Here is a 14,182-nt window from a genome sequence, read left to right on the forward strand (position 1 = left end):
GACGTCTGCCGATCGTACCGCCCCATCTCTCTCCTTAACGTTGAGCCCAAGGTCCTCGCCAAACTGCTCGCCAATCGACTGATTGGAGTCATTGGAGATCTAGTGCATCCCGACCAGTCGGGCTTCATTCCCCACCGGAATACCGCCCTCAACCTGCGCCGACTCCACGGCGTTATGGCTAGAGCCCACACTCTCGAGGAGCCAGCGATCCTTGCGACCCTTGATGCCACGATGGCCTTTGACTCCCTCGAGTGGCCTTATCTCTGGGCAGTGTTGTCAAAACTCTGCTTTGGGCCGGCCGGTTTTGTGAGCTGGGTGAAGTTGTTGTATGCCGAGCCATTGGCTAACGTCACGGTCAACGGCCGCCTATCGGCGCCATTCCCCCTACACCGGGGTACTAGACAGGGTTGTCCCCTGTCGCCTCTACTGTTCGCTCTGGCCCTTGAACCGCTCGCGGCCCTGCTGCGTACGCACCCTGACTTGCACGGCATCACTTGGGCCCCTGGCTTTGAAGACAGGGTCTCCCTGTACGCAGACGACATCCTGCTCTATCTGACCTCCCCTTGTAGGTCCCTCATTGTGGCCTGCGACGTACTTCGACATTTCGGACGCCACTCAGGCCTGATTATAAACTGGGCCAAGTCGTCCCTGTACGTACTTAAGGGGGATACTCCGCGACTCCCCAGGGGCTGCAATATCCAGATCGCCAGCCATGGTTTCAAGTACCTGGGCATTTACATCTCCGGAAATTCGAAGGTGCGGTACGACCACAATTTGCTCCCTCCCCTCCAACGCCTACAGCGGGATGTGGACAGTTGGCGTAAACTCCCGCTCTCCCTCCTCGGCCGCGCGGCATTGTTTAAGATGATGTCCCTGCCCAGGTTCTTATACGCCTTGCAGAACGCTCAAGACCCGGTTCCAGCCCGCTATTTTCGTGAGCTTGAGGGTCTCCTGCGGACCCTCCTTTGGGACGGTCGCTCTCGTGTCGCTATCCATAAGCTCACGCTTCCATGGTACGGCGGTGGCATTGCTCTTCCGGATGTGCGTCGGTACTATTGGTCCTCCCAACTTGCTGCCCTTAACCACGGGTTCTATGGTCCTGTGGAAAATCCCGGCTACGCCATGGATAGATGGCTTCTGGGTGGCGGCAACTACTACCGGGCCCTGTACTCGAGGTCCTTCGATCGGCGGCTGTCGGGCCCTACACGTACGGCGGTCCATATTTGGCGGGCAGTTACCAAGGCGCAGGGTTGGCAGGGTAGACTGACCAGACTCACCCCTCTATTTGAATCGGACATCCTGGGTAGACTGTGGCACACCAAGGGTTTTGACAAGTGGGACCTCATTGGCATTACCAGAGTGGAGGACATGCTTTCCAGGGGCGCTGTTAAGACCTTTCCCCAGCTGCAAACCGAATACCAGTTGGGTGCTACGGAGTTTTTCCGCTACGCCCAGCTGAGACATGCACTGCTCTCGGCCACACCGCCGGACGGTGACATCCCGAGAGCTCCCCTCTGGAGGATAGGATCTTGGATGGGCATATGCCAGATAGCGCGATCTCCCTCTCTTACAAGAAACTGATAAACGTGCGTACAGATCTTCTCCTTGGTTTGCGGGACCAGTGGGTGGCGGATGGCCTAGAACTTGATGACGAGGACTGGCAGGGCGCGGTTTCCTCCCCTAAGGAGGTTGCAATCTCCTCTCGTCTCCGCCTAGTGCAGTTCAAGATCTTGCACCGGGTGTATGTAACGGGCCCCCGATTGATGCGCATGGGGTACTCGCCTGACGGGCTCTGCCGCAGAGGCTGTGGAGCCCTGGCTACCTTCCTTCACATCCTGTGGGAATGCCCCGTAATAGCCTCCTACTGGAGGAGGGTGCACCGAATTATGGATGAAGTCACGGGTGTGGTCGCTCATGCGGAAGCTCGGCGGTGCCTACTTAACATATGGGAACCGTCCGACCACAACACGGCGCAGACTAGGTGGGTGACCCTGGGGAACATGGTGGCCAAACGGGATATAGCTCAGAAATGGGTTGCGTCCGCGGCCCCCCTGGTGGTACAATGGAAAGCCAATATGGATTGGTGTATGTTCCGGGAAAAGACGGTCTATGTGGCGAGAGGGAGACCTCGTACCTGGACTAAAGTGTGGGGGGCCTGGAACGCATATAGGGGAGATGTGTGCTTGCCACCTGAACCTATCTCTCTGGACGAGCATGTGTCACCCTGACCTGTGACGTCAACTGTGACTTGATGTACTGTATTCTCCTGTTGTCTTCCCCCCCCTCCTTCCTATTCTGATTTCTCTCCTTATTGGCCGCTTCCCTGCCTTTCCGCCCATACCTGTCCCTGACACCCTGACTCATACTGGACTCTATTGCCATCTTTTCGCGCCCTAGGGCGTCCTTGTTTAGTTCATCATATATAATATAAAATTAACCTTCAATGATTATGTGTTAATCTTCTTGCACTAATGCCCTCCTATGACCCATGCTGCCTTGCCTCCGGGATGTCAGGCTGAATAGCTGTGTGCTCTGTTCTTAATAAAGGTTTTCAAAAATAAAAAAAAATTAAAAAAAAGGTGGTGACATTTCGCCAGGCCACCAATGTTTCCAAGAGTCCAGCGGAGTAGTGCCAAAGAAGATGATCTCTGATTTCTCCGGATTACATTTAAATTGGTCTGATTGAAACCAGAGAAATACTTCAGTCAAGCAGTCTCTGATCTTCTGACCTCTAAAATCATCACCCTTCCCACAGGTGAACAACAACTGAGTGTCTTCCGCATAAGATAAAATCTTTGCATCTCCTGCCTCTGCCAACTTTGCAAGGGGGGACAAGTACAGATTAAATAATACAGGGCTCAAAATAGAGCCCTGGGGGACCCCCACGTTAAGGGGCGAGATCCTAGCCGAAAAAGGTGGCGACCAAATCTTCTGCTTTCTGTCCTTTAGAAAGGAGGTAAACCATTTCAGCACCGTGCCACCAAAACCACACTGCTGCAATCTCTGCACAGGCGATCATGGGGCACGGTGTTGAAAGCTGCCGAAAGATCTAAAAGAATCAAGATAGCTTTTCCTCCCTTATAAAGGGTTTCTTTGATGGTCTCAGAGACCTCAAGTAGAGCTGTCACTGTGCTGAAATTAGATCAAAACCCTGATTGACTAGCATGGAGGAGGTCATTAGTTTCAGCATAGTTGGAGACTACCGAATGTACATGCTTTTCCAAAGTTTTAGCAAAGAATGAAAGAAGGGAGATAGGTCTATAGTTGGAAAGTATAATCTGATCTGCCGAGGGTTTCTTCAGTAACGGAATCACTTTAGCACTTTTCCAAAGCTCAGGTATCTGGCCTGAGCTCAGGGACAGATTCAAGATGATATTTACTGTTGGATTCAAAATCTCTGCCATCGTGGCTAAAGATTTGGCCTGACATGGGTCAGACGGGGAGCCGGACTTCAGGCCCTCCATTATATTTAAGGAAGATTCTAAGTTAATCGGAGGAAAGCAAGACAGAGAAGCTTTTCCTGTCGTAGTTTGACAGTTTACAAAAGAGGAATTCTTATTAGCTAGTCAATCCGATAGTCTAAAAGAGGATTGGATCTCTATAAATTTAGTATAAAAAAGCTAGCTAATTGGTTGATCCAATCTGCAGTAAAGGAGGGGTGGATAGCTCCCGCATTGGGTGACGAGAAACTCTTCACTACATTGAAGAGTTCTCAGCTTTTATTCCCAGCGCATTCAATTTTACGAGTGAAAAATGACTTATTTTCCTCCTGTATCATTTTGTGATAAAAATAGTTTGCTTATATTTTTCTTTCTTTTCCATACTAAAGTCACTCCTTCAGACTCTTTCTAAACGTTTACAGTCTTTCCTAGCCTGCAACACGGTGCTGACCTTCTAGCCGATCTCACTGAACATACAGTCAAGGGTGCCAAAGTGCTAGTGCCACAACTAACCCAGCTTTCTAGGGCCTCCACATCCCGTTTAATATCCCCACATAGCACCAGAGAATGCCTGGCTAATTCCTCTTTAAAAGCATCTGGCGTTATTGTGTTCAATGGTCTAGAGGAAGTCACTGTCTGCCTCATTTGGGATTGTCATGGTTTGAGAAGTTTCTGAATCTCAAAACTGATCAGGAAATAGTCCGACCAAGACAGAGGGAGAGGAGCATCAATTTGGATAGGAGAGTTCATAAAAATTTGATCTAAGATATGTCCCTTGCTGTGAGTCTGGGATGTCACAAATGGGTAGAGATTCCATGATTTCATGGACTCCAGTAAAGAGGAAGCATCAGCCCTCTCTGGGTCGTCTAAATGAATGTTAAAATCCCAGAGGACCAAGAAATGCTTAAATCGAGGGGCCAATGATGCTATGGCAGCATCGAGAGTTCTTAATAAACCCCCGGCATTCCAAGCGGGGTCTATAAATTAGAACCCATGCTAAGCATTGGTGGGGGGAAAGAATACTTTGAAAGCTGAGGCATTCTGCCCCTATGATGTTCTCCATATCAATGTGAGAGATAGAATAATCCGTTTTACTAATGATCGCATTAGAGATGGCCAGTTGGCCCAGAGGACTATTAGGTTTGTAGGGCGCAAGGCCCTAGTTTGCTTTTTATAGGTGCTAGGAAATGTATTGTTTGTAGTATGTTTTATCCACCTTGATTTATGCCGATAGATGTGCTTTTATGCTTCTTAGGTTTTTACCTACTGTCTGATGTTTTATTTCTCTACTGTGGTCTAGGTTTGATTTATTCCCTACTGCAGGTTATGGTATTAAGTTTATTTCCTGATGTTTAGGAGATTATGGTCTACCAGATTTAGACTTATGAGGTTGGCGCAGAATAGAGTTCTCGCCGTGTGTGATACTGTACATGTATGATTTATGTTACAGGTTGACGCTGGGTATAGTGTCTACCAGTGATTACTGATTGTGTTCTAATTTCAGATATATTCTTACCTTTACTATTTCTTTAGCAAGTGCTAATTCTGACAGTGGCCCTCGTGGCCCTGTCATGTATAAATAATCCCTTGTAAATATTGCCCGTGCCAGTTGGCACAATGTATATTGTGTGATTACTATCTGATGTGTTTTATTATAATACACAGGCTATTTTTATCTATAACCTTGTGTGGAGTTCCTTTTGTAGTGTGCCTAGTGTGTTTTCACTGTGTGTGTTATGCAAATGCTTTACACATCGCCACCGAGATAAGCCTTGCTGCTCGTGCCAAGCTACCAAGGGGGTGAGCAGAGGTTATCTTTGGCGTGTAACTCCCTTTCGCTGACTAGAGCGGTGGTCTCTGCCTGGCTTTGGTGCAAGCCTTAGCCAATCAGAGATCCCCATTTCTAACACTCTACAACACTCTAGGCCCCTCCACTCTGAGCCATGACACGACTCTCCTCTCCTCCACTCCATCACACTTCACTCTATGCCACTCTATTCCACCTCCTACTAGCCTACTCTCCTCCACACCATGCCACTTTACTCCACTGTGACCCTTTACTGCACTCCATGCCACTCCACTGCACTCCATTCCACCCTACTCTACGCCACCCCACTCTACTCCACTCTACACCTCTCCACTCTACGACACTCTATTTCACTCGCCTCCACTTTATGCCGCTATTTGCCACACCACTCTGTGCCATTCATTTTATTTTACAACTCTACACCCCTCCACTCTAATCCACTCACTCTACTCCATACCTTGCAGCTCTACTTCTTGCTCCTCTACGACACTAACTTTTAGCCATGCTGGACAGCACCCACGCTGGGTGCTGGCACACAACAAGGCTAAAACACTTGGCAAAGCCAAAATCTCTTTCATAGGCGAGACATTGGCTTTGCCAATGCTTTTATTTCACCGAGGTCAGTCAATTCGGTCCCAAAACGCTGGACACTTCTGGTATATGCCTGGCCTGCAACTAAACGCTTTCTCATATTATTAACCGTGGCGGGCACTTAGGCGAGGCCCCGCAGTGTATAAGTGCGGCCTCCGACCCCGCACCTGCGCAGCCGGCACACCTGGCTGGGTGAGTCCGAGGGCAGCAGACGGGGAGCAGGCCGGGACAAAGGTAACCTGTACATCATCCTGACATCCGGGTCAGAGGTCGCCAGGGCGGGGCAGGCTGCCGGTGTGACACCTCACTTCATCTCCCGGGCTGCTGGCCTGGAAACGAGGAAAACACAGCCTCGCTAATGTGCATTACGAATAAAAAATGCCGCCTTTCGTCGTGGCTCAAGCACTCTTCCCCTCCAGTCATTTATCAAGATTTTCACCCCAAGTCGAGGCGCACGATGATGAGGAGGGTGTGCAGTCGTAGACATGAAAACACCGACTTTTAGCTTCTGCAGAATTATGTCGTACTCTGAAAGCAGACATCTCTCAAATATGATTAAGAAACAGAGTCGCGTCCTGCCCCTATTTGGCCACCAGTAATGGCCCTGCGGTTGCTGGGTTATCCGTGTGGAGTGCACCTGGCAGTGCTGGCTGGACTGCACCTGTCAGGGCAGGGGAAGGTCTTATCTGCAGATAAGCTGGTCCTTGTTTGATAATGGGCAAAAAACGATGGAGTGGAATGCGGCCAGAGCGACTGTCTATGCTGAGAGTGTTGTACATTTTCATCCATCGTCTGTGTGTTCTAGTGATTGAAAGGCCCGTCTTTTATCCGCTACTGTGATTGGCCTTCCTGTAGCCCCCTAGGGCTGTAAATAGTTCAAGGGCTCTTCCGGTAAGGAGCGGAAATCAGAATTAAGATATCAGCTGCACACAGTAGAGAGAGCCTCACATGGCACATTCCCTATCCCCAAGCAATGAGTTGGATATGTCGGATTTTATTTAATGGTAAGGGTAAGTTACCAAAACAAGAAACCATTTTTTAATATAACGCCTTAGACCACAACTGTCCCCTCTCAAAAAACTGTAAATCACGGGTGTTATCACCTCGCCAATCTCTTATGCTGAGAAGACTGAGATGGTCGTGCTGGGACTCAAACTGGTGAGCTACAGCTCTTGGCTGATGCCAGAAGGAAGAATGTGAGGCCTGGAGAGCTCAGCACAATATTCAAGATGAGTTCTCAGAGCTGGCAGAATGCAACAGTGATGCCACCCAGATCTAGACACAGCATGGCAGAAGAGGGCTCCAGGAACAAGACACAATCGGGCACATGCATTATTGTCATCTGCATTTGCAAACGGTGCGAACCGCAAATTTCGGCCGTTTGCGAATGCAATTGACAAAATTGGGATGCATCATGTTTTTTGCAATTTTAGAAATCTCAATCATATTGGATTTCTAAAATTGCGATTGCATTTAAGAAATCGCAATTTGCGATTTCTTAAATGCAATGCAAGAACATTTTAAATTTGCGAATTCGCAAATAGGGAGAGGTAAATTACCATGAAGTTGACCTTCATGGTAATTTGCGAAAAAAAGTGCATTTTTGAAAGTTTCTTTTTACACACACACATGCCCTTGGGGCATGTGTGTGTGAAAAATGCACTTAAAGTTATATTTCAGGGGTGCAGGGGTGAAATTGCATTCTCAATTTGCGATTCGCACAGTATTCAAGATCAGGCTTTACCAGTGAGGCTTGCAGTGCTAAAGCATCCGAAATAACCAAGCCAGAGCTCCATTCCACGAGTGAGTAGGCCATCCAGTCCAGGGTATTCTTTGCATTCTTGGATTTGTTGTGGAGAAGTGTGGCTCAATGGTTAGAGCGGCAGACCCTGATGCTGAGGCCTGGCCCGGGACCAGGGTTCAATTCCCGCCTCGGCGGGTCTTGGGCTCAATTTCCTCGGACCTGATAATTCTCACCTCGATGCCTATTCTAACCATGGGTCCCACTCTGCAACTCTGGGCAATAGCTTGCTTAACCTCCACAATGGCCCCAACAGCGTTGGGATGTCTGGCTTCACCTTGGGGGTGCCCAGGAGTGGACATTTCACAGGGAAAAGCCAGGAAGGGTTCCACAGCGGTATGCGTTACAGTGCCAGGACACCCCAGTTGGGGTATTAGTGCGCTTTACAAGTACAAATTACATATCTCATTATAAAAATAGGATGACAAGTATCGGAATGCTAAGAAAATATCTGGAGTGCATGAACTACTCATGCATGAACTCAGTAATGTTGAGAGTAATATCGGCTTACTCACTTTGAGTTCAGCCGATATTACTCAGAGATGATTAAGGGCACGAGACACATGCACCGTGTGTGCCTTTGCTCACATTCTTCTCTGTATGTGAAGGTTCCACTGGTGCTGCCTTTTGCTTTTTTTTTTTGATCCATCGTTCTTTGCCCTGGGATCAGCAAAAACTAAAGATCCAACAACACCAACAAGCCTGCTTCTCCTCTTACACCCCCTCCTCCTCGTAGAATCTCTAAGTGATCATCTGTTAAAGCCCTTTCGCTTGCAGATATCACCTACATACTCAGCTCCCTCAAATCACTTTCTATGAAGATGACGCTTTACTTTAGTTCTTCCTCAAAACTCTATTCAGGAAAGCTCTCTCCCCTAAACTCTACTCACGATTTTCGAGTGCCTCCCAGACTCAACAACAAGGTGAGAGATGGAATGCTTAAATTAATCTCGGTCACTGTCATTCGCTCGGGCCGCATCCCAATCCATAGATTTTCACCCACTATGCCACCTCAGCTTGGACCAGCCATATGCAAATCAGTCTTGACCCTGCTCTAATCGGAACAGTCCAGCCCGAACTGCCATGCCAGGTCCACCCTCAACAGACAAGCAAGCAACCCAGGACTGGTTTTGCCCCTATTATGGGTCCATCAGCTAGGTATTTCTTGATTCCAGTGGCACAGTGAGCACGGCACCCACATCTGGGCATATCCGCTGCACTTATGACGGCAACAACAAGAGGATGTCGGATGTAATGCTTGAATTATTCTCAACCAGTCCTGGGTTGCTTGTGTTGCGGTTCACGGAGGACCTGACTTGGCAGTTTGGGCTGGGCTGTTCCAATTGGAGCAGGGTAAAGACTGGTTTGCATATAGCTGGGTTCAAACTAAGGTGGCATGGTGTGCAAAATAATGATGGACCGTGATGCGGCCCAAGAAATTACTAGTGTCTGAGATTAATTTAAGCATTCCATCCATCACTTTTTTGTATACTTAAGTCTTTCGCTAAAGGCATCTTCCCACAGGCTCTTAAGCCAGACTATATCCTCCCACTCCTAAACAAACCTACACTAGACCCTGATAACCTCGACAACTACTGGCTCACTGACCTTCCTTTCATCAGCAGAATAGTTGAAAAATCATTATATACTCCACTCCAAGATCACATCCATGCTAACCATCTCCTGTATGACTACAAGTCTAACTCCACATCTCACAGCAACATGGAGACTGCTACCTAACATATTGTAGATTTCACCCTCCTGACCACAGAGGAAGATGACCCATGCCTGTTGATATTTCTGGACACAGTTGACCATCTTGCCCTCATTCAAACCTGGAGTCTTGGATAATATTAATGGGCAATGTCTTTCACTGGTTCTCCTCCTACCTTTCCAACGGAAGCTAGTTAATTCACATGATTGCCCCCAAATCCCTGTCATCTGTTGAATCCCCCAGGGTTCCATACTGTCCCTCGTCATCTTCAATCTCTACTTGGAGCTCCTTGGGGCTCTACCCATAGATAACAGTGACATAATTCACCAATATGCCAAGTATACAGAACCCTACTTAAAAGTCTCCTCTGCTACTGACACCCAATGCTTCAGACATACCCCGCACATCATTCATGCATGGACGAACAGAGCCTACCTGGTTCTCAACCCCACCAAGACATAATGTGTGTTATTTTCAAAGAACAAGCAAGCAATAGTCGAAAACTAGGCTTCATAACATGAAACTTGAATGATGGCTTCCAACTCAACTTTCACTGAATGCCAAGTCATTTGGATTCACTCTGAACACAAACTATACCCTCAAGGTACACATTGCCAAATAACACAAAGGCAGCTTGGTACCAGCTCTCTTATCCAGTATTAGGGGTGTCTTTCACAGATTCACATGCCTGAATCATTCCCCGTCGTCGAGACGGGAGCCTCCGGTAAATAAAAAAGTAATGTCCATAGACATACATAGAGAGAAAGGGTCCAAGGGTCTCCCCTTAGTAGCCTTTCCTTGTCCTTATGTAAAAAGGACCAAACTGACATAGTCAGCCAATCAGCTCCGACCTCCCTCTAGAACCTTCCTGGGAGGAGCCTCAGTCCCTCAGATTTTCTACCGCACGTTGTGCTAGGGAGTCTCCTGCCTGAGCTCTCCTCAGGATTACTCTAAATTCACCAAACTTTCTTTGAAAGTGTTCTCTGAAACCTCAAAACTCTTCAAGGACTTCTTCAACACACTATCCCTGAAGTAAGTGTGTGTTTCTACTGCTTTTTACATGTCTGACTCGGGGAAGAAAGCCCTGTTCAGGGCCTGCTCTTCCTGCAGCAAGAAAAGAATACATGTGGATGATCGGCACGACCTGTGCTTGTATTGCCTTTACCCGGACCATAATTCGGAGAAATGCACTATCTGTCGGTCTTCTCCAAAAAAGACTGTGAGAGACAGGGAAGGTCGCCTTCTGATTTGGTTGGACAGGCTTAAGAACAGAGACAATCTGGACTCCTCTGTGAGCAGCGTTTCCAGGACCTCTGCTGTCTCAAACAAGAGGCCAAGGGAAGCTTCCCCGGGCCCCTCAGACACTCCTCCTACGAAGACCCACAAAAAGTCTTCAGAGGCGAGATATGCGTCATCCTCAGTGTCTGCTAAGGAGGATAAAACCTTTAAAATGCCTGCTCCGTCCTCCAGACAAAGCCAGAGGACTACTTCAGTCAAAACCACAGTGTCTACCACATCAGCATCGTCGCCCTCAGCATCGATGACGATGACTACGTCCTCCTCATCCTCAGGTAGACCTGTTTCTTCAATTATTCCCCTGACTTCGTCGTCGACGACAAAGACCATGTCGACAACGAAGACCACACCGTCGACGACGCCGTCACCAGCGACGAGCCCATCGTCGTCAAAACCGGCTACGACAAGAGTGTCGACGAGAGACTCGTCGACGAGACCATCGTCTACGAAGGCACCGTCGATGAAGACGACGACTTCGCAGTCGTCGACAACCAAGATCCCTTCGTCCACCCCACCGTCGACGAAGACCTCGTCGACGACCCCGTCGACGAGAGGCTCGTCGTCGACGACCCCGTCGACGAAGACCCCGTCGACGAAGACCCCGTCGACGAAGACCCCGTCGTCGAAGACCCCGTCGACGAAGACCCCGTCGACGAAGACCCCGTCGACGACGACACCAAAGGCTCCGTCGACGGACTCGACGACGACACCGTCGACGGACGACTCGTCGTCGAATGAACCATGGAAAAAATCGAAACTGGTGGAGGCACCGTCCATGATGCTACCACCGTCGACGGTCCCCTCGACGACGACAAGCTCTACCATACAGTCTGGCAAACCAGGCAAACCACTAATTACCCCGGAAACAACGTCTCCAAGCAAGGTGGAAAAGCAACCACCTCAAGAAATTTTCCAAAGCGAAGAATCCGAAGAGGATGACCATCTGGATCCCGCTACTTCAGTCTCAGAACTTCACATAAAATGCCAAAGCACTGATGAGGAACAGGAGGAATTCACCTATCAGGAACACTCCGTCCACGCCAGTGTCCGCACTGAAGTCACCCCCATGATATGCTTACCAGCAACCCTGGTTGATGACTTACGACTTCTTGTGCAAGGCTAACAGAGGCGGTCAAGCGCCTAAGAGTCCCGCACCAGGGGACAAGGGGGATCAGACACCTCCAGCTCAAGTACAGGTGTCCGCACCGGAACGCACTCACCTTCCCCATCAAACCCAACACGACGTCCAGCCTCAAGTGGTGGTTTCTTCGGACGACGAGGAGGAAGAGGAAGAACTGGAGGAAGGAGAGGTCCAGAAGGTTCACTCGGACCACTCGGACCAGGATGAAGAGGATGAATATATAGCATCATCCCCAGCTTCACCACAACCACGCCAAGCGGACTCCCCCCCGGTCGACATTGCTGGCTTCCACAAGCTGGTGGAGAGAGCGGCGAAGAGATTCCACATGGTGGTGGAATCCACGGAAACTGACTGTTTCCTGCACGACTTTAAGGAACAGACTCAGAAATCTGCAAAAGCTGTTCCGATCATAGAATTTTTGTGGGAACAAGGAAAGAAGTTAATGCTAACTCCTGCTTCAGTGCCGGCGGTGGTCCCACGCCTAGATAAGAAATACAGAGCACCACTCACTGCGGCGGCTTGCCTTAATGGTCACCCCAAACCGGACTCGGTAGTGACGCAGGCGGCCCAGAAACACTCCCGCAACCCTTCCTCACCACTGTCCGCTCCCCCGGACAAAGAGGGCAGGAAACTTGACACGATTGGTAAACGTTTCACATCCACATCGGCCATGTCCATCAAGGTGGCCAACTCCATTGCCTTGCTGGGGCGTTACAATCGCCAGCTGTGGGAGGACATTGCCCCTTACGTAAAGGAACTGCCTGATGACGTCCAGGGTGAGGTGAAAGCGCTCCTCGTGGAAGGTCAATCTTCTGCAGCGGAACTCATAGACTGTGCTATCGACGCAGCCATGACAGGCTTCCGTCAACTTGCGGGAGCTGCTGTACTGAGACGCCAGGGATGGCTAAGAGCGACTTCATTCCGCCAAGAAGTCCAAGCAAAGGTTCTGGACATGCCCTTCGACGGCCAGCACCTGTTTGGAGAATGTGAATCTATGAAAGACACCAATACTGGATAACTGCTGTTACAGGTAAGTAACGCATTTCTTATAATTAAAGTGAAACCTTTTCTTTTAGAAAGTGACTTTAGAATGACTGTAAAGCCCCCATACTCTTGCATCCTGATGGTGATAACACTCTGCTCCATGACCCCCCTAACTCCACACTGGCCCCCTTAGGGGCATGTGGCATGATTTCGTACCTCATCCAGGGCCTGAAGAAATATGATCTCATCACCTCCCCATCCTGGTGGAACTTCATTGACTTCCCCTTTCCCCTGCCAATTTGCACCATCTTCAACACCCGCTGCATAATTTACAAAGCTATATGACGGGCACTCCTGCTTAACTTGCAGACCAGCTCACCGTCTCTGGAGGCTCTCAGCACACCAAACACCATCAGAAAGGAGATTAAGAAGTGTAAAAAAAGAGAAAAGAAATCAAGGCCACAGGCATTTTCCAGCCATGCACCCAAGACCTGTAACAACATCCCTGTTTCATTTAGGACCATTCCAACGCTACTCCAATTTAGGAAAGAGTTAAAAACACACCTCTTTAAAGTATATAGCATTCAGAATGCAGTTGTACTACACTTCTCTCGCAGAACTCAATTACTTCTCCTGTCATTAGTTGACTGTATGCTTGCCTTTAAACCCATACAGCACTCTTCTGCCATTGGCTAGGTTCACACTAACAAAAAACACATACATACATACATTGTTTACCTGTTCTACTACCACTGCTGCCTGCAATATACTTGTAAAACAAAGGGAACCCCTGTAACCCTTGGACCTGGGTAGTAAAGTAATAAGGGAAACAATGGTCCCTGAACGGGGAAGTGTGAACCTCCTCTCCCATGGTAAACTAGTGAATAACCATTGGTAGATTGGTTTTTCAAGAAAAAAAATGTATTCAGTTGTTTGACATTTAGAATCACATAAAGAAGAACTCATTAAACTCTATTGTTTTATAGTTTTGAAATAGAAGTGGTGTTCCCCAAACGATGCAACGATGCAACAATGCAGTGATAGTGAGGTGAGTAAGAAGTACGCTAGTGCTATACAGTATATACATAAATAGTGACTGTGGTGGATGCACAAAAATACAATACACTATTATTGTGTCAGTGTTTCGACCCTTTCAAGTTATTTGTACAGGACAAAGAATGGGAAACACCTATAAAGGAGAAACCACGTCAGTTGGTTTGTAATGACTCGCATACATTGTAAAATTCAATAGGAGGAAAATAACCTACCCATTAGGTAGTAATCCTATAGTGAATGTTGAACAAAACATTCCAGACCACTTCTATTGCAAATGTATAAAACAATAGAACTTAATGAGTTCTTCTTTCTATGAGTCTAAATGTTGAACAACTGAATAAAACATTTTTTT

Source organism: Lissotriton vulgaris, chromosome 1_1 (assembly GCF_964263255.1).
Source record: "Lissotriton vulgaris chromosome 1_1, aLisVul1.2, whole genome shotgun sequence".
Lineage (NCBI taxonomy): Eukaryota > Metazoa > Chordata > Amphibia > Caudata > Salamandridae > Lissotriton > Lissotriton vulgaris.